Genomic DNA, 26,380 nt, shown 5'->3' with positions numbered 1-26,380 from the left:
GACACAGCTGCCACTCCCTTCTCGACTTCCATGAAACGGCATGCTCCTGGTTTTCCTCCTAAAAGTTTACTTTTCTAAGCTCACTTATTCTATGTAATCTTGAAATTTTGAGTATTTTGAGCATCATGGCTTTTAAATAGCGTATGTGAAGGTTACTCACCTATTGTCTCCCAGTTGCAAAATTGCCCTTCTATATTCTGCTCCGTGATGTGGGACTAGAACCCTGCAAACTACAGTTCTCAGACTTCTGTCTCAGATCCATTCTTGGTGGTCTACCTATTTGTTGATCTCCAGAGAGAGAATACTAGAAGATGAGAAGAGGTGATTTTGCTGTTCCTGTCACATTGTCACATCACTACAGTAGCTCAATCTGCCCTAACCCTCGGGTCACTTGGTCATTCTCAGAATCAACCTCATTGTACCCTTTCCAGTAGCACCATGCAGGAACCCTTTCTCCAAGCTCCTCTGTCACCTTTGTAACATTACATTCCCTCTATTAGAAATTCCAAATAGGTTTCCTTTTTCCTGACTGGATCCTGACTGATATATCATTACTTGCTGAAAACTCCCCATTTTGACATCCAGCCCAGAGCTGGATTCCTATTCACATAATTAACTTCTTTTTACAGCTTTACTGTGGTATAATTTACGTGCCATTAAATTCACTCAATTTAAATGTACAAGTCAACGAATTTTAGTAAATTTATAGAGTTGCGAAACCATCACTACAATCTAATTTTAGAACCTTTCCATCACCAGCCCCCCTCATCCCCACAAAAAAGTTTGATGTCCATTTTTAGTCACTCTCCATTCTCACATTCAGGTCCAGGAAACAACTAATTTATTTTGTTTTTCCATAGATTTGCTTTTTGTGAAAATTTCGTATACACAGAATAAGGCAATATATAATCTTTTGTGACCGAATTCTTTCATTTAGCATAATATTCTTTTGAAGTTCATCCAAATTGTAATATGTATCAGTACTTCATTCTTTTTATTGGCAAATAATATTCCATGGTATGTGTATACCATATTTTGAGTTAATGGTTCACCATTTGATAGACACGCTTCTTTTTCCTCACTTTTCGGCCATTAGGAATAACGCTGCCATGAATATTCACAAATAAGTCTTTGTGTACACATACATTTTCATTTCTCTTGGGTACATACTTAGGGGTGTGAATGTAAGATCATATGTTAACTCTATGTTTAACATTTTAAGAAACTACCAAACTATTTGTTTTCTGAACTGATTACACCATTTTCTAATCCTACCAGCAATGTGTTAATCCTCCACATTCTTGACAAAACATGTTATTTGATTTTAGCCATTTGTGTGGGTGTGAAGTGATATCTCATTGTGGTTTTAATTTACATTTCCCTAATAAGTCATGATTTTGAGCATCTTTTCATGTGCTTACCGGCCATTTATATAACTTTTCCCATAGGATGTCTATTCAAATATTTTGTCCAATTTTACAAGGTTAATTGTCTAATTATTGAATTGAAAGACTTCTTTACCCCTTATCAGATACACAATTTGAAACTATTTTCTCTCAATCTGGGGCTTTTCTTTTCACTTTCTTCATAGTATTTTTGAAGTATAAAAGTTTTTAAGTTTGACAAAGTCTCATTTATCTTTTTTTCTTCGTTTTGCACTTAGGATTTTGGTGTTGTATCTGAGAAATAAATCTATGTCTCATCAAAGTAACAAAGATTTGCTCATTTGTGTTTTTTGAAATATTTTATAGTGTTGGCTCTTACATTTAGACTGTTACATCTACTCCTACAAAAGAGTAGGATTTTGTCTACTCATAATTAATCTCTACTTGATATCTTCTCTTGGATGACTAACAGGATCTTGAACTTAGCATTTTGAAGTGAAGGTGCTCCTGGACTTTTTCACAAATTTTGGAATTTTCTCTCTCTAGACTTCTCTTTCCAAGTAAGTGGCATGATTACCCATCTATTTACTAAGTGACAAAACTTGACTCATTTTGACAAGTGTTTCCTCACTTCTCCCCAAACACTTTTGAACTAGCTTTTACAGCATCTCCATTCTGTCCAACTTCCTTGCATTTTCACTACCATCATCCTAAACTCAGCCACCTTAGAACTTTCCCAACTGATCACCTCACTTCTTCCTTACAGCTCCCATCCATGCTCCACGTAGAAACTAAACTGGTTTATAAAACTTTAACTCTGATCATGTCGCTCCCTTTCTTAAAAAACTCAATGCAGAGGTTCTTCATCAGTTTTGTTTTTTGGTTTTATGCTCCTTGGCAATGTGGGGAAACCTATGGGCCTCTTCCCAGAACAATGGTTTTAAATACATAAAATAAAATACATAGTGTTATAAAGAAAACCACTGAAAGACAGCCATCAAACAATTATTTTTAAATTTTGTGAGATAATAATATAAGGGCTCCTTTTTAATATATTACATAATAAAATTTAGTGACGTGTTGAATAACTATCATACTTACATTGTAGTGACAAGCATAAACGATTGTGGAGACATCTGCAACAATTAAGTGCTGTGAAAATATTGTGATTTCTTTTGGTGACAAAGTCACATGTTCTTCAAATACTACTGTAGTTGCTAAATTTTATTTTGAGATTAATGGAAATAAAGATGCAATGTTTACACATCCAATTTAAGGACCCCTTAAATTCTATCCACATACCTCCAAGAAGGGACCCCAAGTAAGAATCCCTGTGAATGTTTTCAGATTGCATTTAGAGCAAACACCTGACCATGCCTTAAGAGACCTACATAATTTGACACCTGCCTGCCATTCACCCCTTTGATATCATGAACTCAGCTCTAGTCTGACTCTATCTTACTGTTACTCTGTCAGTTCTAGAATACACTAAGGTTGCTTCTGCCTGGAATGCTCTTCTGACCACATAGCTGCCTCCTTCTCTTCCTTCTGAGAGCAACTGTAAGTGTCTCCTCTTCAGAGAGGCCTTCCTGACCAGTCTCGAAAGATAGTGTTGCTCTATTAATCTTTATCAATGCATTCCAGTATTTGTCTTATAAAATTAAGAATTACAACCCTTTGTTATTCTTTGCATTTGTTTTATTCACTTAATAGTTTTTCTTTTCCACTAAAATATAAGCTTGTGGGGTTAGAGAATGTATCTATGATGTCCTTCGTTCTATACTAACCCCTGGCATAATGGAAGCACACAGTTATAAGTGTACATTGATGGGTTAGTGTTAAATAAAGAAACAATTAGCTAAACCTCTACAGACTGTCCCCCAGATGTCATCATTTCCAACTGGACTATTGCAATAACTGCAATCCTTGCTCATGTTCTTAACTTATCTCACTCTGAATGAAACAGCCAGCATGGTCTTTACAAAATGCATATCACATCATTTTACTCCATTGCTTAGCATCACTCAATGGCTTACTTGGACAAAATCCATTGTCCTTGCTTTGCCGATAAGGACGCACCTGGTCTCCTTGTTGCTTTACCTCTTCTGCTTCATTTTTCCCCATCTCTTATTAAGCCCCTCTAAGTTACCAAGTTCATTCCTGCTTTGTGCCTTTTGCTAGTATTATTTCTTCATATGGTATTAAGTTTCCCCTCTTTCTATCTTCCATCCTTCAGTTCTCAACCTAAATGTCACCTCTTCAGAGAGAACATGCTAATCAAGTATATTCTCCCCTCGTTTCCATGATTCATAAATGTGCTAGGCACCGTGCTTTGCCATGGACCTGGGATAGTGAGTGCAGATGTGGGTTTATTATGAAAGTAATAGAGCTTAAACTTCAGAGCCCTCTTATTTGCATGAACCCTATTCAAGACCCTTGGAAAAGTCATAAATATGTTTACAGGGTGATATGTCTTTGCAACAACTTAACTGTGGTTAGTTCACACAACTCTTTCTCTACATTCTGGTTTATTCTTTATCAGGCAGTCACTAACACTTCCAGCTATGCCATAGTAATAGCCGTGGGCATTTGTACCCTTTTTATTCATTTATTTTCTTAAAGAGAACTTATGAAGCTCACACCTACCCTGGATGAGCAAAAACTGTCATGGTTTAAAGTGTATAGCAGTATAGTTTAGTGAGAAAGAGAGACATTTAGCGAAGAATAACACATACTAGTGCAAAAATTACTGTGCTGGAGAAGCACGTGGTATCATGAAGGCTTATGATAAAGATTAACTTAATCATTTAAATAAATCTGTCAGACAAACATAAGGGAGATTATTATCAACTCTTTTAAAGATAATGAATCATAGATTGAAAACATATGGTTTTAAGAGAAATTAAAGTAATAAAAATTAAAATAATGAAATACCATTCATCTATCAAATTGGCAGAATTGAAGGACAATATTAACTGATGGAGAGGTGGCCATGTGACACTATCTCCTAGAGTTGGGAAGGAACTGGCCATATGTATCACGAACTGTCAAAGGTTTTATAGACTTCTAGCAATCTATCATGGGTAGGGGAAAAATTGATGTGCAAAAACCATATATTTCAATGTTACTATTTACAGTAGCACAACTTTGATTCCTATGAATTGAGTACTGGAGAAACGGTTAAATAAAGTGTGCCACAACCATATGATAGTCCATTCACATTTTCATTTATAAGATTAATTAATGAAAAGAAAATATGCATTATGTCAGGCAAAAGAAAAGAGATTTAAAATCTATATACACAGTGTTATCTTAGTCATATATAATTACTAGAGACAAATATACAAAAATGATGACAGCAGTTATCTCCAGGCAAAGAGATAATGTATTGTTTTTATTTTCCATTTTTAATTTTCTATATTTAAAATTTCTTATAAATAATGTATTATTTATAGACTATGATGCAAACACTACGTCATATAAGTACCTTAAGTCCTTCTATTAGAGAAAATAGAGTATGGGTTTCTTGGATATACATGGAGACTGCATCCATCAGGAAGCCTTGTTGAAAGGAGACAGATTCATCTTGATGGATAAATCCTGCCTTGATCAGAGGTCTCCTTCATTGATATTCGGGTGGTGTTGGCTCATTAGCATCATGCTTAAAGACGCTGACAAGAAATGTTTGAAACAAAGTTTTTGAATTATTAACGAAACTACAAGGGCAGAATCAAAGGATTCAATGGAACTCGTGATCTTAGAAAAGACCAATAACGAATACTAAATTTTAATGAAGTCTACAGTAACACTGAAATGCATCATTTCATTTGCCGTTAACCTTTCTGATATTTTACTCAGAGGTCTTTAAATTCCTATGACAAGGTGCCATTTAACAACAAGGACAGGTGACTGTTTCATTTAAATGAGCACACTAACTGAAACAAGGCAGAGAAAAAAATCAGGGAGGGATTTTTTGTGAAGAGAAATGGAAGATTTAGAGGAAATTATTAGAAGCAGAAAAGAAGCAAGCGAAGGAGTATTTTTTCACAGAATTTAGCAAACTAGCAGTACTCCTGTACATTTCAGATAGAACACATCAATTTGAAAAATAATAAAACTTTTCAAATGAATAAGTCTTTTACAGCTATCTGACAAGAAACATTATAATTGAATTGCACAAAGATTTCTTTTAAGTGTTTATTCAAATAAAACTAAATCATTTAAAATCTCAAGAGAAGTCTGCAAAGGGAACAATTCAGGAGTGAGATCTGAGTTGGAACGCAAATTGTCAGAAACTGGCAGCATTCAAAAAAATAATTTTGCAACATCGCCTCTAACACATTTCATGGCAACGGAATATTGCGAATATCAAAGTTACCTTCACAGCCCAGGTTCAGGATGAGCCAGGTGGCACAGTAGCATGAGAGATGAATCAGAAACACAGGGCACTATTCCACACCCAAATACCAGTTTTCAGTTGATTTTATTTTTACCTTTGTAGTTACTATAATGTCATCAAGAACGCAGAGGCAATGCTTCCAGTTGTGAGGAAAATAGGTGCACTAATAATCCTCTGCTGTCCTCTCCCTGCAACTCCCAGCCACCCCCCAGGCCAGGGCATCTGACCCATGCTATGGGCCGGGCACTTGACTGGATCCTGGTGACTCCGTGCAAAGCTTGAAGCAAGGTTATTCGTTTTCTTTTGCTGCTGTAACAACTTCCGACAAATTTAGGGGTTTAAAACAACACAAATGTGTTACCTCACAGCTTCTGTAGGTCAGGAGCCTGCTGAGCCTGAGTGAGTCCTCTGCTGAGGGTCTCACAAGCTGGAAGTCAATGCGTTGGCAGGACTGGGCTCCTCACTGGAGTCGGTGGGGCAGAATCTTCTTCCGAGTACATTCAGGCTGTAGGTAGGCGTCAGTCCTTGCGGTTGTAGAACCGAGGTCCGTGATTCTTGTTCGCTGCCAGCCACAGGCTGGGCGTTCCTCCTGGAAACTGTCGCCGCTCCTTTTCATGCTTTCCATGCGGCTTCGTCCAAGAGTGGGGACCAGACCCTCGCACACTTCAAACCTCTCGGATTTCTCCTGTTGCCACATCTCTCTGACTTCAGCCAAAGTTCTCTTTCTAAGGACTTTTGTGGAGACCGAGATACTCCAGACTACTCGCACCATTTAAAGTCCATAACTTTAATTACATATGCAAAATTGCTTTTGTCATGTAAGATCATATATTCAGAGGTTTCAGAGATTAGGATGCAGACATCTTTAGGGGGCCATTCTGCTTACTACACAAAGATACCGGATGGGTGCCAGATAATTTATTAATTATTTTCTTTTTTGTGTGAGAACAAATTGATGAAATTCAAACAGTCTTGTAATGTTTTGTATCTTTTAAAGAATTGCTTCAATTGCTTGGTCATTTAGGATTTATGACAGCTTTAAATTACAATTTCATCAAATCCACCACAGCCACAGGATCTCAGAGAAAACTTGTGGCATTTGCTCTGTTTCATTTATCAGTATTTTGACAAAGCCAGCAAGCAAATCAGCTGACAAGAATTATTCAATCCTTAGAAGCTGCTTTCTGTCATTAAATTCAAGAAACAGAGCATATATTGATACTCAATATTTTATTAATTTCTCTCTACCCCAAAACATAAAATCTTTTCCAAATTAGTTAATACATATTACAAGGGCTAGCATATATCCAACTTTTAAAGATGAAGTCTTGAACACAAAGACCATTTTTGTAATGCCAGACCAAGTGTCCTGAGTCCATCCATATATCATGCATGTTGGACCATGTGCTAGCGTGGGAAGGTCTGCCCCTCACTCTGGAACTGACCACCACTCAGGGAGAACGCGAAGACCTTTGTACCAAATGTCTTAGCATCAATTCAGCCTCGCTTACCACTCCAACCCTCTATTCTAGTAGGAATTGAGTCTCTGCTTTTTTTCTCTTTGAAAAAGCTATGCCTTCAAATCAAGTTATGAAATGACTAGGATTTCAGAATGTTCCCTCATTGCTAGTTTGCTACCCATATTAATTTCCTATTATTGATATAGCAAATGACCACAAACATAGTGACTTAAAACAAGACTCAATTATTATCTTATAGTTCTGAAGGTTATAGTTTCAAAATGTGTTCCACTGGGCAAAAATCAAATTGTTAGCAGGGCTGCGTTCCTTTCTAGAGGCTCTAAGGGAAAACCCATTTCTGTGCCTTTTCCAGGCTCAAGAGACCACCTACATTCCTTTGCTCATGGCCCTTGTCCTCCGTCTTCAAAGCCAGAAAAGGCCGGGGGTGTCACTCTTTCTCACAGCACATCACTCTGACACTGACTCTGCCTCCTTCTTCCACATTGAAGGACCCTTGTGATTATATTGGCTCCACCAGTATAATCTAGAATAATCTTCCTTTTTAAGGTCAGATAGATAGCTACCTTAATTCCATCTGCTGCCTTGATTCCTCTTTGTCATGTAGCCTAACACATTCACAGGTGCTGGGAATTTGGATGTGGGCATGTTTGGGAGGGAGGCCATTATTCAGCCTACCATATGAGTGTTAGAACACTTTATGATAACAAATTTATCTTAAAATTATCACTATGAATAAGATAATTCCCTGAGATAAAAACAATATATTCAAAGAGAAAAACACACAAAGATAAAATTTATATTAAAAATCTACCACAATTGAGTACTTTATCTGTCATCATAACAACAATATTTTGCCTCACTTGGTTTTTCTTTCTAGGTTAGACCAGCATCCTCTTTAAACTGTACCTTCAAATTATTTGGCTCAACTTCCTCCCACACATTGAGGGCACAGACATTTATCTACTCAAAAACTCTGTAAATATAATTTTTTTGTAAAAAACCAAAGCTGGGCAGTTTTTTTCATATTACTCAAAATGATTAAAATTGAGCAACTCTATTGGGATTTTCTTTATCCTCCTAATTTCAGATATATTCCTTTTTCTGTCACTATTGTCTTTTAAACACTGAACCATCGGATGTTACAATGATCCTCTCACATATGCCTGAAGCTGCTTTAACCCTCATACTCTCAGGGGAGGACCTGTTAGAACACTGACCATTCCTTGCTGCTCTCTAGTAAATAAGAAATAAGTGATACTAATGTTTTACACAGTATATTTGGGGTGGGAGGATCTGGTATACAATGACCTTAAAATAGGAATATAAAAGATTCATATTTTAACTGCAATTCACGTATGCATTAAAATCTGATCATTGTTAAAGGATAGGCCCAGAGCACTACTGATACAAATGCGAGTTATTACACATTGCAAAATCAGCAAATTACACATTGCATAATCAGCAAAAGACCATAAAGACACTAAAGTTTTAATAATTACATTTAACCAATGATAATTTATCATTTTAAAATCAAAAATAGAAACATTTTAATGAACATTTCAAGATTATAGTTATAGTGCACTGATAGCAAACCCTGAAAACTTCTGAAATTCCATCTATCTGTCTGTCTCTCTCTCTCTATCTATCTATCAGCAGCAGGAGTCACAAACGTGCTAATGATTGTGTGACAACTAGAATTCATAGAATACTGATTTAGAATCCCAGGCAAATTTGTCTTTAAACACTTTAAAATTATGAACACCTAATGTAAGTAAACTTTAAAAACTAATTTGTTTTAGATTTAGTAAAGAGCCAATAGTTATAGGTAAAAGTGAATTTTTTGTGGATATATTCAAAAGAACAAAAAGAAAGAATTTGTATTTTTGGCTATTTAATGGCCTAGTGACAGGATATTCATTGCCAGTGGTATGCAGGAAAACTGGCTCCCTGAAATACAAAAGCTCTCATTTACAACATTAACCTCTTCCCGTGATCAAATACTCACACCAGGACTGATTTCATGCTGTCCACGTGGCATCACTGAAGAGATTGCTGGGAAGACATGCATACAGTCGGCTATTCTGAGCAGGTTGGAGCCAGCTCCAGTAAACCACGGCCTGTAGGCAGGTATCATACATTGAGAAATATTGTTCTGTGGTTAGTGTGTACCTATCACTATCAAATTCCAGTGTCAGACAGACTTGGATTAGTAGTGTAACTCCCCTCTATGATATCCAACAATTTAACACCCTCTATAAACCAGCTAACTCATCTCTTAGTGAGGATAATAATACTACCTTCTTAATAGTTTTGTTGTGAAGATTAAACGGCATATGTGAAGCGTAATATCGCTGAATGCATTAACAAATGTTATCATCATTGTTACAAATCTGTTCTAGAGAAATATAGGCTGTGCTGCTTTAGATATAGCATGTCAAAGACAAGTATTGCAAAATACAAGAGTCTTCTGCCGACAGCATGATCTATAAAAATTCATGTAGTGTCAAGACTGACATACACACACACACACACACACACACACAGAGACATACACAGCCCAGCACCTTCAGAAAAACCGCTATGCAAGTGCCGTTAGTTATCAGCTGATTTGAACACTCAGACATAGAAAGGGATGATAAATGTAAGAACATGTTTATATATAAGCATCTTGTCTCTACTATGTAGTTTGAATTGTTGCTCTAAAATGTGTGGGAGTTCTACTTAGCAAAAGATGTTTGGATTAAACCATTCAGAAATAGTTTCCCAAAAACCACTAAAAGAAAAAAATTGTGAAGTATTTTAAAAACCATCTTTTATATGAACCACTTCAAGCATACACACTGTTATGTTTGAAAAAAATACTCATAGTCTACATTTCATGATATTGAGTAACTACTTTGCTTGAGAGCAAATCGCATTTTCCCTTATAAAAGTAATAGTGTGACATTTATAAAAGTGTTTAAATTTCAAATAATCCGTATTTAAAATCTGGATGCCATACATATAATTCTATATAATATGTATTATGTATTATTATTAATTTTCACATTATATAAATAATTATATATTAATCTGAATGCTATATATATAATTATAATCTGAATGCAGCACTGAAACACACATCTGTAGAAGACATCATAGCCACTATTAAATCTTTATGTATTGTCTGCTAAGTTTCACACACCTGCCAACCTATGTCAGAAGAACATTGGAACATTGGTGTTTTCTGTTTCTATGCCACCATCTAGATCTTGCACCAATGCCTTACATTGCCAGTTTCTAAATCAGAGCACTACTGGCAATGGTGTCTGTAGTTTCCAGCCTCTGGGCTATTGAGGAAGGCTTAATTACAAGTGTAGGGGTGGTTCTGAGTAAGAACAGTCAGCATCTAACACAGAGGTCAAAAGGTACATATAGGGCATTTGTGGGAGAAGAGGTAGAGAAGTAGTCAGTGCTATCCACCTAATAGTAACTACGTATTAAGGGGGTGAGTTTTATTTTATCACAGAAATTACAAAAATCTTTTGAAAGATTTTATGCAGAAAGTTGCCGTGATCAGATCCACATTTTAGAAAATTGTTATGGAGCAATATTTCAGGTTGAATTGGTTGGGCTGGGGTTTCGGAAAAAGGGAACAGATAGGAGACAGGAATATTAATGAAGACATTATAGTAATTTAACAGGTAAGAAACTGAAATAAGATAGAGAAAAGGTAAGAAATATTCGGGATCTTATTGAGGAAGAATGTGCCTGACCTGGGGATTGGTGAATGCAAGGAAGAGTCCATGACAGCTCCTGGCTTCTTTTTTTTACAATTTTATTTATTTTTTCCCCCAAAGCCCCAGTAGATAGTTGCATGTCATAACTGCACATCCTTCTAGTTGCTGTATGTGGGACGTGGCCTCAGCATGGCCGGAGAAGCGGTAGCGTGGGTGCGTGCCTGGGATCCGAACCCGGGCCGCCAGCAGCGGAGCACACGCACTTAACCGCTAAGCCACGGGGCCAGCTCAGCTCCTGGCTTTTAGGCTGGGTTGGGTTCAGACATGTTCCACATGTCTCTCATGGAGGTAATCAGGCTGAAGCTGCCTTGGCTACCTGGGGCATGTTCTTCTCTCGACTGATATGTGAGCCATGCAAGCCTATTGAAAACCTCTACCTGTATCAAGTGCACTCATATTACCTTGGCTCAATGAAGTCACATGACTAAGGTCTTAATTAATACTTGGGTCCTGTATGCTTCTTTCATTTAGTGAAAGCCACTGCAAAATCACAGGGCAAAAGTATGGATGTCTAATCATACCACAGGGAGAAGATGAAAGGTTCAGCAAAATAATTTGACAAAGCACTACCAGTTTGCTCTGTAAAATGGCCACACCATTCCACATTCCACATAGCCACCAGCAGCGTTAGGCTCCTACTTCTCCTCATTTCTAGCAATACCTAGCATATCAATCATGTTTGTCACAATATGAAGAGTATTAATTGGAACCTAAGTTTTAACAACATTTGTTGATTGAAAAATTAGTTGAAGTAATCTTCTTCTTCTTTTTAATCATTTAGAATTTGCCCATTTGTAAATTTAGATTTTGTCTCCTTTCTTGTTAATTTCCAGGACGTTGTTTGATGTTCTAGATGTTAGACAATCTTTTACTCTGCATATATGCATGGATCACCTTCCAAAGAGCCAGTGATCTGTTAAACTTGTCTATACTACCCTTTTAAACAGAACTCTTTAATATCAATATAATCAAATCCATTAATTTTTAGCTTGATGTTGTAGGGGTTTTGTTTTTGGTTTTTGGATCTTGTTTAGCCAGTCCTTTACCATGTAGAGCACAATGGCATTCTTCTACAAGGGGTATTACCTGTACAATAATACTTGTCATATTTAGGTTTTTAATCCACTGGAATCAAAAGTAAGGATTAAGTTTTATTTTTCTCCTTTTGAAAAACCAGCTTTCCCCAAACATTCAATAGTTCACTCTTTCCTTTTGATTTGGGGCCACTTTGCCCTAAAGCAAGTTCTTATAAACTTATATTTCCAAATCATATCTGTCACTCTTCTGATTAGAACCTCCAAAGCTTTTATATAGTTTAAATGGCAAATTCTTTAACGTGGAATTTATTCCTTTATTTATTCTGAAAACATCTATTAAGCTTCTACTATGGGTCAGAACTATGTGTCAGAATTAAATTCTGTCTCTGCCTTCATGGATCTTCCTGTCAGGTATTACTGCCATTGATCAGGTAATTAGACATGGATGGTGTTATGAAAGAGGAAGACTATCGGAGTGTGCTAGGGGTGCCTACGGGAGCCTGAGGTCAGGACAGAGAGCACCATGGGAATGACATTTCACCTGAGAGGGCTAAGGAGGAGTAGGATGTGGCCAAATGAGGGAATGAAGACATATGAAGCAGGTTTCAAGCAAATGAAACAGTGTTTTGAAAGCCCTGGAGTGCACAGAGGTTGTGGGCCTCTTCTCCAAAACAGTTGAAGCAAAGAAAATGAGAGGAATTCTCTTACTGTATGGAACTGAAGGTTGTCTTCTTCTCTCATGGGCTCTGATCTTAGAAATTCAGGTGTACTTTAGATCTTTGGCTACCCCAGCTCATGAGGTGTCAGATTTTCCCATTCCAAACAAAAATTCACCATGACTGAGATCAAATACTTGAATTATGCTGAGTGCTAATCTGATATTTTCTTAATACCTATGCATCCAATTATAGGTTTCTTGTTTAGGAAATCTATACTTATTTTGCCATTTGATTTTCCATTGAGCAGTCAAAAACATTAGTTTTGGGCCAGCCCCGTGGCTTAGCTGTTGGGTGCGCACGCTCCGCTACTGGCTTCCCGGGTTCGGATCCCGGGCATGCACCGACGCACTGCTTGGCTGGCCATGCTGAGGCGGCATCCCACATACAGCAACTAGAAGGATGTGCAACTATGACATACAACTATCTACTGGGGGGCTTTGGGGAGAAAAAGGGGGAAAAAAGGAGGAGGATTGGCAATAGATGTTGGCTCAGGGCCAGTCTTCCTCAGCAAAAAGAGGAGGATTGGCATGGATGTTAGCTCAGGGCTGATCTTCCTCACAAAAAAAAAAAAAATTCTAAACAAACATTAGTTTTAGTTACTAAATAGTAGGATTACAAAAATAAAGTTATGAAAAACAAATTCTAGTGTCGAACTACTTTTAAAATAAGCTCAAATGTGATTAATATTTAGCCCTTAATAAATTCCTGTGGTAATAATGAAGAGACTAAATGAAGCAATGATAATTCAGAGATCATGGAATATATATAATGTTAACAGACAGTTTAATCTCAGTCCCAGACATAAATTAGAACTAGTTATAAACTATTGTTTAGCTCAGTACACTGTGTGTTTATAGTTTGGATTCTAAAGAGAGATACCTAGATAACAGTCAACCGTATGCATCTCTTTAGCACATTCTTCACTTTTCTCCATTTTTATTTCCTCTGCTGGTGATAAATTGATTGCTGCTCAGTTCAGACACAGAATTGAGTACCAAGGGACCATGACTACACAGCAATGTTAAAAGGTCAGCATGAATCATAGCAGCGAACTTGGACCTCCACACATGAAAAAAGATAAAAGAGACAATCTATCCATGGTTTTCATATTATACCAGAGTGGAGGACTAACAAATATAGACAAGTTATTTGATGTCATACCAAGCATTTATTTTTCCAATCCATGAAAGTTTATATAAGCTTAAGATATCATTTTATGTTGCTATGGCCGTTTTTGGAGAGCTGCACACAAAATATGCAGCTAAGTCATACACAGGAGACTTGAACTTGTGCCTTTAGAGGGCAAGGAGGTAGGAAAGGCAGCAGTTGGCCAGAATCAAGAGTATATAAGATTAAAAAGAGAAATACAGGATTGGGACTTTAGAGACTTAAGCATTCGACAACATTTAGAAAATCTTAATTTTGAAATAAGCGACTAAAAGAAGAATCCATTCACTGGCATTATTTATATATCAGAGTTGAAGGACTAGAGATAATTCAGTAGTTAAAAGAACATTTGAGCTAAAGTCAGACATGGAAACCAGAGGGCATGGACTAGCGACAGGATGCATGCTCAAAGATTGTGAGTATTTTTCTTTTCAGAAGGAAACAGTCACCCTACAATTATTTACAATGTAAATGATTAAAAGAAGCAATTAGCATAAAGAGTTTTCAAATGTTGTTAAATGATCACGGTATTTGAAGGAGTCATAAAGCTTCAATCATTATAAAGACTATATACAACACTTACATATTTTCAATGCACTTTATGGTCATTAACTAGTAATTAGCAGGAAAAGTTTCTCTCACTCCAGGGAAATACATTGAAATACCTTCTTTACTCCCTTTACCATATAAAATCTCTCATATGTAACTTTACTTAGCTTGTAGTGGATTTAATTCCTTGTTTTTCTCAGTATCTAGTGGGGGTCTAAACCTTAATGATTTGTACTAATGTATTTACAGAATGATTTAAAACACCCTTAAGAAGTTAGTACTCGAACATCATTAAATATTTAATACTGAAGGGATGCTAAAAGTTAGCTTCTGTTCTATGAGAACAGCCTTAAAGAACACAGTGAAACTTATTATAACTGCAGAACCAGAGCAGCACCAATGTAAGAGAATCAGAAATTAAAATCATTGTCTCAAAGAAAACAACGATTAATGAAAATGGTACTGATCATTGCCTTGCAAGCAAACAGCCTTTATTGACAACCACATAGACTCACCACAGGAGGTGCTGAGGGTTATAGGAAGCAGAGAAACCTAAACGCTAAACCTCACAGTTACCATTTAAAGTAAGTATTATGTTAATTTACAGATGAAGAAACTGAGACTAAGAGAGGTTAATTTAATAGTCCAAAGAATAGAGTAAGGGAATGTCTGATCAAGGATTCCAAATTTATCAAATTCAAGACGACTTTATCTCATTCTGTTTTCACTACATCATCTCTGCCACTTCGTCACATGCATGAACAGTGTCTAAAGCTGGCTCCTGCTCCAAGGACGTGTCCCCTGAAGGACAGGGCATCTCTCCAAGTTCCTTTAATATAAGCTTCAAAACAAATATTTTCCAAAGTGAATAGAGTAATCAGATAAGGAGGGAAAACCAGAGTTATATTGCTGTCGAAAATTATGCTTTGTGGCAAAGCATAGCAATTTTCCTATACTGCCTCATGTTATTTATACAGACAGGTATACAGAGGCACATTCAGATAGAAAACTGGGGTATTATATGGTGCTTTGGAAATGATTAGCCAGCTGCCAAGAGTAATTCACATCTATTAATTCTTGAAGTGCCTCAGACATGGCTTAACTCTTATTATTGTCTTAGTAGATTCATGCTCATGCCATGTACCTAAGGAGGTACTCTGAGGAATTGATCAGAGTTCCAGTTTCTATAGCTATCATTTCTCAGTATACTGAAAGCTACTAAGTATTGGAATCGACTGTACTGACTTTACCATTTTATTACAGTATATTGAGTTGGGTTCTTTGAGATTCTTGTTTTTCAAACAATGAAAGGAATAAATATAAACTATGTCTAACAGGTAAAGAAAAGATAGAGAATATCAATAGCTCATTAAAATGACTTTGATGCAAGCTATTATCTTAAAATAAAAATTTTATAAAATAATTTAGCTTTGTCACCATCACTGAACACCTTTCTTTTATATCTTCTCATCATATAGGGCATACATATATCACTTGTGTTATTTTAAATTGAACAGTTTTTACTATTAAAGTTATTTCTAGCTCAATATTTAAATATACTCAGTATAGATTGATAAGCATGTTAAGGAAAGGAATCAACTTTAGGGGAAAAATGTAGTTACTAGCCCGTTCTTTTGTTTAAATTTTTCAGAAAATATCATTTAAACCTATTTTATAAAACATGACATTTTGCTATATCCTCAGGTGCCTATCCTAAATTTGATATCATACAGTTTCATGTTTATAAAGATCTGTTTTGACTATATCCTTAAATTGGTTTGATACAAAGAGTTCTGTGTAGGGCATCAGTTGAACAGACTCGCAAGATTAGTATTTGAATAAAAGTAATTAATAAATGGTGGACATTTGCCTGGGTACTTCATTTTATGGCAGTCTCAGACTTTTTGAGCAACAAAGTAAGATTATTTATAGTAGTGGTTCTCAAACTTTGGCTCACTCAGAATCACCTAGAGGGCTTGTTAAAGGATTGTTGGGCCTCACTGGGAATTTCTGATACATTAGGTCTGGGAACAAGGTGCAGGGTGAGGGAGGTTGGAGCAAGGATTTGCATCTCTAACAAGCTCCCAGTGACCCACTATGAGTGACCATACTTTGGGAATCACTACTATAGAGAAAGCCACTGACAGTGTTTAGCCACTGAGTAGTCTGTAAAATATTTTATAACAAAATTTACCAGACCTATCATAGCAAGGTGAACTTTCCTATCTAATTGTGAACCCATATTAGAAAATATGATTTCATTTAAATAAATAATCCACAATGCAATTATTTCAAAAGCCTTCACCATTAGGTGAAGACATTTTATGATATGAATATGTCATCTAAAGAAAGTATTTCTTTGAGCTGATCACACAAATAAGTCTTTCCATGAGTTGACTCTCAAATCTAAGCTAGACTTAATTTGTTTAAATTAAGCAATGAGGCTAAAACATTGGGATGCATGAAGCCCAGAAACCTGAGTGGTATTCTACTCAAACTTTAGTCATTATGGAAAAAAATAAACCAAAAATGGCAGTTATTCATTTCAGCCCTCTCTGAGATTTGTTTTAAACTTGTAACCTGACAGATTTTGGTCTTTTGGGCAGATTTCTTATGGAATCACCCACATCGGAGAAGTCCTTGATGGGAGATAAAAATGGTGAAATACAGAAAATACATCAGACGCAGATGGCAAGCAGGCCACTCCCTCAGATATATCTAACCATATTCAATATGATGGGACTTGATGAAATAAGACTTTCTCAGCTTATCTTTGTTGAAACAGAAGGAAGTGATGGATTTAAAAAAAACATACATGATTCATTAAGGGAAAATATTAATTTCATAAGTTCCTTGCTTTTTTTTAATTTAGGTAACATTAGTTTACAAAATTATATAAACTTCAGGTGTACATCATTGTATTTCAACTTCTGTGTAGACTACATCATGTTCACCACCGAAAGTCTAGTTGTCTTCTGTCACTGTACACATGTGCCCTTTACCCCTTTTGCTCTCCCTCCATCCCCTTTCCCCACTGGTACCCATGAATCTATTCTCTGTATCTATATGTTTGTTGTTGTTTTATCTTTCACATGTGAGTGAAATCATACATTTGTCTTTCTCCATCTGACTTATTTCACTTAGCATCATATCCTCAAGGTCCATCCATGTTGTTGCAAATGGCACAATTTTGTCTTTTTTTATGGCTGAGTAGTATTCCAATGTGTGTATATATATATATACACCACATCTTCTTTATCCATTTAACTGTTGATGGGCATTTGGGTTGCTTCAACATCTTGGATTTTGTGAATAATACAGTGATAAACATAGGGGTTCATAAATCTTTTTGAATTGTTCATTTCATAGTCTTTGGATAAATACCCAGCGGTGGAATAGCTGAATCATATGGTAGTTCTATTTTTAGTTTTTTTGAGAAATGTCCATACTGTTTTCCATAGTGGTGGCACCAGTTTGCATTCTCACCAGCAGTGTATGAGGGTTCCTTTTCTCCAAATCCTCTCCAACACTTATTTCTTGTCTTTTAATAATAGCCATTCTGACGGGTGTGAGGTGATATCTCATTGTAGTTCTGATTTGCATTTCTCTAATAATTAGTGATGTTGAACATTTTTTCATGTGTCTAGTGGCCATCTGTATATCTTCTTTGGAAAAATGTATGTTCAGATCCTCTGTCCTTTTTTTTTTTTTTTTTTTTTTTTTTTTTTTTTTGTGAGGAGATCAGCCCTGAGCTAACATCCGCCAATCCTCCTCTTTTTTTTTTTTTTTTTTTTTTTTTTGCTGAGGAAGACGGCCCTGGGCTAACATCGGTGCCCATCTTCCTCCACTTTATATGGGACGCCGCCACAGCATGGCTTACCAAGCAGTGCGTCGGTGCGCGCCCGGGATCCGAACCGGCGAACCCCGGGCCGCCGCAGCGGAGCGCGCGCACTTAACCGCTTGCGCCACCGGGCCGGCCCCCTCTGTCCATTTTTTAATAAGGTTACTTGTTTTTGTATTGTTGAGTTGTATGATTTTTTTATATATTTTGGATATTAATCCCTTATTGGGTGTATGATTTGTAATACTTTCTCCCAGTTGGTAGGCTGCATTTTCATTTTGTTGATGTTTTCCTTTGCAGTGCAGAAGCTTTTCAGTTTGATGTAGTCCCATTTTCTTTGTTGTTTGTTTGTTTACCTTGCCTGAGGACACATATTCAAAAAGATGCTGCTAAGACCAATTTCAAAAAGCTTCCTGCCTATGTTTTCTTCTGGGAGTTTTATGGTTTCAGGTCTTACATTCAACTCTTTAATCCTTTTTGAGTTAATTTTTGTGTATGGTGTAAAATAGTGGTCTACTTTAATTTCTTTGCATGTGGCTGTCCAGTTTTCCCACCACTAGCTATTGAAAACACTTTTCTTTCTCCATTGTATGTTTTTGGCTCCTTTGTCAAAAATCAGCTGTTCATAAATGTGTGGGTTTATTTCTGGGCTCTCAGTTCTGTTCCATTGATCTGTGTGTCTGTTTTTCAGGGAGTGTGATACCTCCAGCTTTGTTCTTTTTTTTCAGTATTGCTTTGGCTATTCAGGTTCTTTTTTTTTAATGCTTGAAAGGATTTTAATATATTCAATATTCAACATGAATAGAATATCCTATATTTAAAATACTTACGTATTCAAGGTCTTTTGCTGTGCCATATAAATTTTAGGATTCTTGTTTCTATTTCTGTGAAAACTGTCATTGGGATTTTCACAGGGATTGCATTAAATCTGTAGATTGCTTTAGGTAATATCGACATTTTAACTACACTAACTCTTCCAATCCGTGAGCATGAAATATCTTTCCATTTCTTTGTGTCTTCTTCGATTTCTTTCAACAATGTCTTATAGTTTTCAGCGTACAGATCTTTCAACTCCTTGGTCAAATTTATTCCTAGATATTTTATTCTTTTTGTTGCATCTGTAAATGGGATTATATTCTTGATTTCTCTTTCTGCTAGTTCTTTGTTAGTATATAAAAACTCAACTGATTTTTGAATGTTGATTTTGTGCCCTCCAACTTTGCTGTATTTGTTTATTATTTTTAATATTTTCTTGGTGGATTCTTTAGAGTTTTCTATATATAAAATCACGTGATCCACAAATAATGACAGTTTTAGATAAGTTCTTTGCTTTAAGGTCAACTTCTATAGTTTATTCAACAAAAGGATGAATGGAAAAAATGAAAATTTCCTTTGACCAAATAAAAGGGAAATTATGGGTTAATTATCCAGGAACCAGACTCAAAGAAGAGAGATAATGTTTATGGTCCAGGACATACTTAATATGTAGCTGATCAGGATCATGGGAAATATACTTTAAAAACCTAAACAGTTATTTATTAGGAAGCTTCTACTTGATTTTCTTTCACTACTGTGTTCCTTCCTTCCTGCTACTTGTGATGATAGCTTCTACAGTTTGAGGTTGTAGTTATGAATTCATTTCATCAGAATCACGCAGCTCCCTTTATATATAGTCCTGCAGTGTGAAACCATAAATTATGATGATAAGGGGAACAGTTTATGATATATTTTGCAGCCTCAATGGATTCACTATGTGTATATTGTTCCCCTGAGTTGAGGTGGGCCATAAGCAAATTAGCCATGGATGCTAATTATTAATTCCCAATCATTTGCCTGAGCCACATAGGAATACATTCAACTATGGGTAACACAACTATTCAATAGTAGTAATTAGAGAAGATAATCAATGACTTGAAGCAAACACTAATGATAGTTCTATGAATTTGGCATCTGGGGAAATGTGTGCAGAAACAGTAGAAATGTACACTATAACAACTGCAGCAATATTAGATGGTAAATTCCTGTCTCTAATGACAGAGAAGCTCAGAATAAGTGTAGAAACCCCAAATTAATTAATTTATTTATACCTTAAATGTGGGAAAATAAATTAGCATGATAAAAATAGAATACCACATGTAGAAGGGAATGGGTCTTGGGATCTTTTTGATGGCAGAACTGAAAAGCATATAAGGGAGAAAGAAAGTATTGAAATGCTCACTTAAGTCTGAATAACTGCTATGTAAACTACACATGGATTCATTGCAAGAAGGCTAAAAATTTAATTGTGCAGAAGAACTTCTACTTCTGGCCAAGATGGAGTAACAGGGACTAGATTTACTCTCCCACCTGAAACTATTACAAAACCAGACAAAAGATATTAAACAACAGCTTTCATAATATTAGATGTCAGGCAATTAAGGACAGTGATCTCTGAGAGGCAGAAAACAAATTAGGTGGGCCGTACAATTTCCCTGGACTTCTCACCAAAGAAGATTTATGGACAGCAAAAAAGTACATGAAAAATGCTCAACTTCATTAGTCATTAGATATGCTCAAATTAAAATCACAGTGAGCTCCCACTATACATCTATTTAAATGTCTAAAACTAAAAAGACTGACCACGCCAAGTACTGGTGAGGATATGGAGCACCTGGAATGTTCATACACTACTGGTGGTAATGAAAAATTGTACAGCTATTTGTACAACAGGCATATTCTTATAAATTTAAAAATTTATCCACCACATGACAGAGTCATTCTGCTCTTAGAGAAGTTGAAAGTGTATGTCCATACAAAGACTTTTACACAAATGTTCATAGCAGCTTTATTTGCAGCAGCCAAAAACTGGAAACAATTTAAATGTCCACCCACAGGATTGTTGTATATCAATACAATGAGATAACACTCAGCAATAAAAGAAAGAAACTATGCAGAAACACAATGACATGAATGGAATATTTAAACATTTATGCTGAAAGAAAGATGCTTAATAAGAAAGAACACATAGTATATGATTCCATTCATATAACTTTCTAGAAATACAAACTAACCTATAGAGACTGAAAGCAGGTCGGTGGTTACCTGCAGATAGAGGAAACATGAAAGGGCAAGAGAACAAGATTACAAAGGAGTACAGAGAAATTTTGAGTGGTGATGGATATTTTCATTTTCTTGATTATGGTGATAATCATAACACTTGTGTTGTGTATGTGTGTGAGAGAGAGAGAGAGAAAATATATCATATTGTACACTTTAAATATATGCTGTATTTTCTAGTTCAATTATATCTCAATAAAGCTGTAAAAAATATAAGTAAATAACTCTGTACATAAGACATTGCAGGCATGACCTATCTTTACTGGACAAAGACAACCCTTTTTGAGGGGAGGAAGAAGTTGTAGGAATCCAAGGAGTTACAACCATAGATCAGAATGTAGGAATATTTGGTTCTGTAGAACTCCAAAAAGTTTTCTGCCCAAAGAACTACACCTTCGAGTTCATAAGAATGAATCATATCTTTATGTTGAGAATGTGGGAATAACTTTTCAAAAATGTTATACTATACAATTTGAAGGCTTTGGCAGGAAAAAGAATTAGCAATACCTGGAAAGTTAATGAGAGAATTACATCAAAGTTGTTCTTCAATTTTTGGGTATGACAAATCGTGCAAGCCAGCTGTGAGGGAAAGTAAGAGCTGCCTGGGAAGTGGCAACATCCAGCTGTAACACTCACGAATATCTCTGCACTTTGATTGTTGAAGCTATTGTATTAAAGGTGTAATTGCTGAAATTCTCAGTGCCACTCGATGTACAGCATCAGTCACTGTGAGTCTGATTTCTCTGATCAGCTTGGGAGCCCTGGCACCACATTCTGTAAAAGGTGTGTAAAAAGTCTGTTATTGTTCTTGGGAGCAATTTGTGTAATATTGGACTGTGAGGGAAAATAAAGGAAAATTCTAATGTTATGTGGTTTCATTACTACCTAAAATTACTTTAAATGTGTCTGCAAGGATCATAACCAATAAGACTAATTAATAGCATATATTTATTAATTGAAACAAATGATGCTCTTCAGGAGTTCATAATATTTGAGTTAAAACATTTGGGGGCTAAATTCATATTCTTAAACTCAAAAAGCTGAAGTAAACTGAGATATACAAATAGAGGTTGTAAATCAACCAAATGTAGATCAAATGAAATGAGACAGAGCCCATACAGTTTAAAATTAACAACTCCTTGACAAAATATATCAAATTAATAGCAATTTTAAAGGAGCTGTTGAGATTAAAGTACCCATTATACATACTTGGCCATCTTAGGCTCGTGTCAAATAAGATGTCATTATTTTAATAGTCTCTTACTATTGACGGAGGGACTTTTTAAATTCTGCCTTGGGTAAAGGCACAAACAAGGATATACTGTGCATTAAAGAGTATAGCATGTGACCAAATGATAGGTAGAATTAAGTGAGAAATATTTCAAAGATTACCAAAAGGAAAGGGAACAAAGCATACATCGTTTTACAAAATATTAATATCATCTTCACTAAGAAATTATGGGTGCATGTGACTTTAAAATATTTATGTTACAGAATAAAGGAAGCCAGCTTCTCAATGCCCCAAAGAACAACAACCAAAAGTTATAAGCATTTTCATTACAGAAGAGGGAATACAGCCCCTTGAGATTAACAGTGATCAACTTAAATCCATGGGCATGACAGCAGACCAGTATCTCTCTGCTTCCTAAGATACAGACCACTAGGAAAGAAATATCCAGTTTAGTTAATTAATCATTACTTAAATTATTCTGAGTATAAAGTGAAAAAAAATATAGAGAAAAACTTGGAGATATATTGGCATTGTGAATCTTTTTTGCATATTTTGTGAACAATGAATTGAATAATCAAAAATAGCAAAGAAAGAGCCCCACTCTGGTCTTTGCCCAATTAATCCCCTTGACATCTCTTTTCACGTAAGTGTATTTCAGAGTACAAAAGTAGTTTTTTCTAAGATCAGATTTCCTTGTGTAGCACTCTGAGCAGAGGAATACTCAATGGCCAATGTTAGATTATATTAAAAATCTCCAGTAATTCTTTTAACTTTGAATTCATATGTAGGTTCATTGTTAACTTAGATTTTTTTTCTCAATAAACTCAGATCAACTTTGAATGCAGTCTCGTTTTTTATATGACAATGCTCTTTCTTTCTGGTGCTCTGAAAGTATTGATTCCAAACACTCTCTCCAGTTGATGTCATAACTCACAAAATTAGTATTTATTGTCACATGTAGAGTATAGCCTACATAGAACAAATATGATCAATCATGTCTCCTCTATATACACTCCATGAGCTGAGTGTGAATTCATGCTCTGCATAGGAATAGTTTCAGCCAAGTATGAAAAAGATACATCCTAGCTTACAAATGTGACCACTTTTGCTCCTCCGCATTGTATGCCAGCCATAGGATGTGACATTCAATAGTGCCTCTTTTTTTAATTGATGTTTTAATAGTTTATAGTTTTGGTTGTACACTTTTGCTCGTCAATCACCACATACATGTCTCCCTTTTCTGCTTGTGACCACCCCCCACCCGCATTGCCCCTGGTAACCACCATACAGTTTTCTCTGTCCATGTGTTGGTTTATATTCCACATATGAGTGAGATCATATGGTATTTGTCTTTGTCTTTCTGGCTGCCTTTTGGCAAATAATCTTGCCACGGTCTCATTTCTGCTGGTTTACAAGTTTCTCAGACATAGTATTTCTTGTTTCCATTCTGGCTTTGAGGCATGCCGCTGTGAATGGCACCTTTGTAATTTTGTCCGCTTTTCTATCTTTGGATGTTAATTAAATCCATGCGGGAAGGGTATATTATGCTTCTTCTGGGAAAAAAGTCACTGTTTTATCCAAGAGATGAATATATTCTGAAAACAGTGCTCAAGTATTGATGGCTAATCTCATGCTACTTTTTGATGAACTTTCATATCTGACACTTCCACGGGAACTAGAGCTCTATGAATTGCAAGGCCAAAAAAATGCCACTTTTAGTTCCTATTCACCCTTTTCTTAGCTGCTTGTGTGAATTATCACTTCCACCGAATCACCTGTCCAAGAACACACAGATTCATATTCTCTGCTTGTGCTGGGTCTTAATTATTTTTGTTAATAAAATTACTTTAAGTTGTAGTGTTTATGTTGCTAAAATCACTGCATTTATACTTCAATAAGCCATTTTTTCCACTACTAATCCAAATGATAAATTGAGGATTTAATATAATACAATAGTAATAATAAAAACTGCATGTATAACAAAGATAAAAATGACAATGACACAAAAAAATTATGTAAATTACATTAACAAACTACCCTCTATTAATTGACTATTAGCCAAAACAAACTCAACAAGGCAGGCCATATAGCATAAGGAATTATTATTGTAAATGCGATGGGATTTTCATGAAAGTTATAATAAGCTTTGATTTCAATATGTGAAATGAATGTAAATTTTTGTTTCAAACTTTTTACCTGTTATGAAGTCACAAAAAGTGCCCAACGACCATCAGATTTTGTGAAACCTTGCCCTAGGGACCTGCTGACTCACGATTAAAAACTCATTCTCTAAGGGTAAGCCTTACAATTATTTTTTAAAATTTATATTAGAGAAAAAATAACAATATTCCACCTGCTCTCTCAAGCTATATTCAACCTATATTCCAAAAAGATTTTCCACTTTTGTATTAATGAAAGTTTTTCAAAACTTTCAGTTTGAAAAACTCAATTTTTCAAAAAAATTCTTGCTCAATTAATGGTCATACCAAATAGAGTCAATAATACCACAGTTACCTGAAGATTACGAAAAACAAGAGGGAAATAAAATGAAACATGGTGAACATTTACACACCTATGGATATATAAACCTACAACTGAGTGTGTTCAAGGTTATTAGTTTTGTCTTCACCTGGTTTTCCTGAAACACATTTAGCTTATTCTTTGATTTTTTTTTTAAAGGTCAATATCACACAGATGAAGTTTAGAAATTTCCCTGATAAAAACAGCTAATAGCATAGGCAATCAGATTATGTTTTGGAGCACACCAATATCTAATTGGGATACAACAATATGATATCAAAAGAGCCTAAGGAAGTGGCTGGCCTGGTGGCATAATGGTTAAGTTCATGTGCTCTGCTTTGGCGGCCCAGGTTCATGGGTCCGGATCCCGGGCATGGACCTACTCACCGCCTGTCAAGCTGTGCTGTGGCGGCATCCCACATACAAAATAGAGGAAGATTGGCACAGATGTTAGCTCAGGGCCAATCTCCATCACCAAAAAAAGAAAAAAAAAAGGAAAGTAATAAATCTGAACAAACGAAAAAAGGAGTGGGATAAATGCATTTTCTAAAAGAGAAAAGATGATGAGGCAAATGGAGCCTACAGAAGTAAATCTAATCTTTTGTGCCAGTGAGAAATGAAGGCATTCTGCACTTTTCTGGCCACACAAGCTTATTATTAATAGTACCATAGAGGGACTTGTATTTTCAAGAAGGAATCTGCAGTGAGCTGCTCTGACAGCACCTTCACTAAGTTCCTGGCTTATTGCCAATGGAACTGAAGTACAGTGAGAAATTAAAGTTAATGGTGATGGTTTTTACATAACACTAGGAAAAATCACTTTTCAACTGATTTGGGATGTGACAACAGACTTTGTTTCAAATTAAATAAACACCGATGGGGGTAAAGGAGGTAAAAATTACTTAGTGGCTTTTAATTAACTTTAGTTGCTTAAGTTTTTAATGACAGTTTAGTATCCAGAATTTTTTTTTCTCTTGAGGCACTGCCAGATTTCTTTGATTATATCATAAATATTAACAGTAGTATTACATCATTATTGCAATTATTATGATCCACAGGATTCTCTTTTGCTGCTTTAAAATGAAAACCTTAAGTGAACAATTTTTCAGCCTGTTTTTGTCAAGGGATAACTAAAAATATTGAATAACACTTTAGGGCAAAATACTTGGTTCATGG

The sequence above is a fragment of the Diceros bicornis genome, chromosome 16, assembly GCF_020826845.1.
Source record: "Diceros bicornis minor isolate mBicDic1 chromosome 16, mDicBic1.mat.cur, whole genome shotgun sequence".
Lineage (NCBI taxonomy): Eukaryota > Metazoa > Chordata > Mammalia > Perissodactyla > Rhinocerotidae > Diceros > Diceros bicornis.
Note: the sequence above shows the minus strand (reverse complement) of the source record.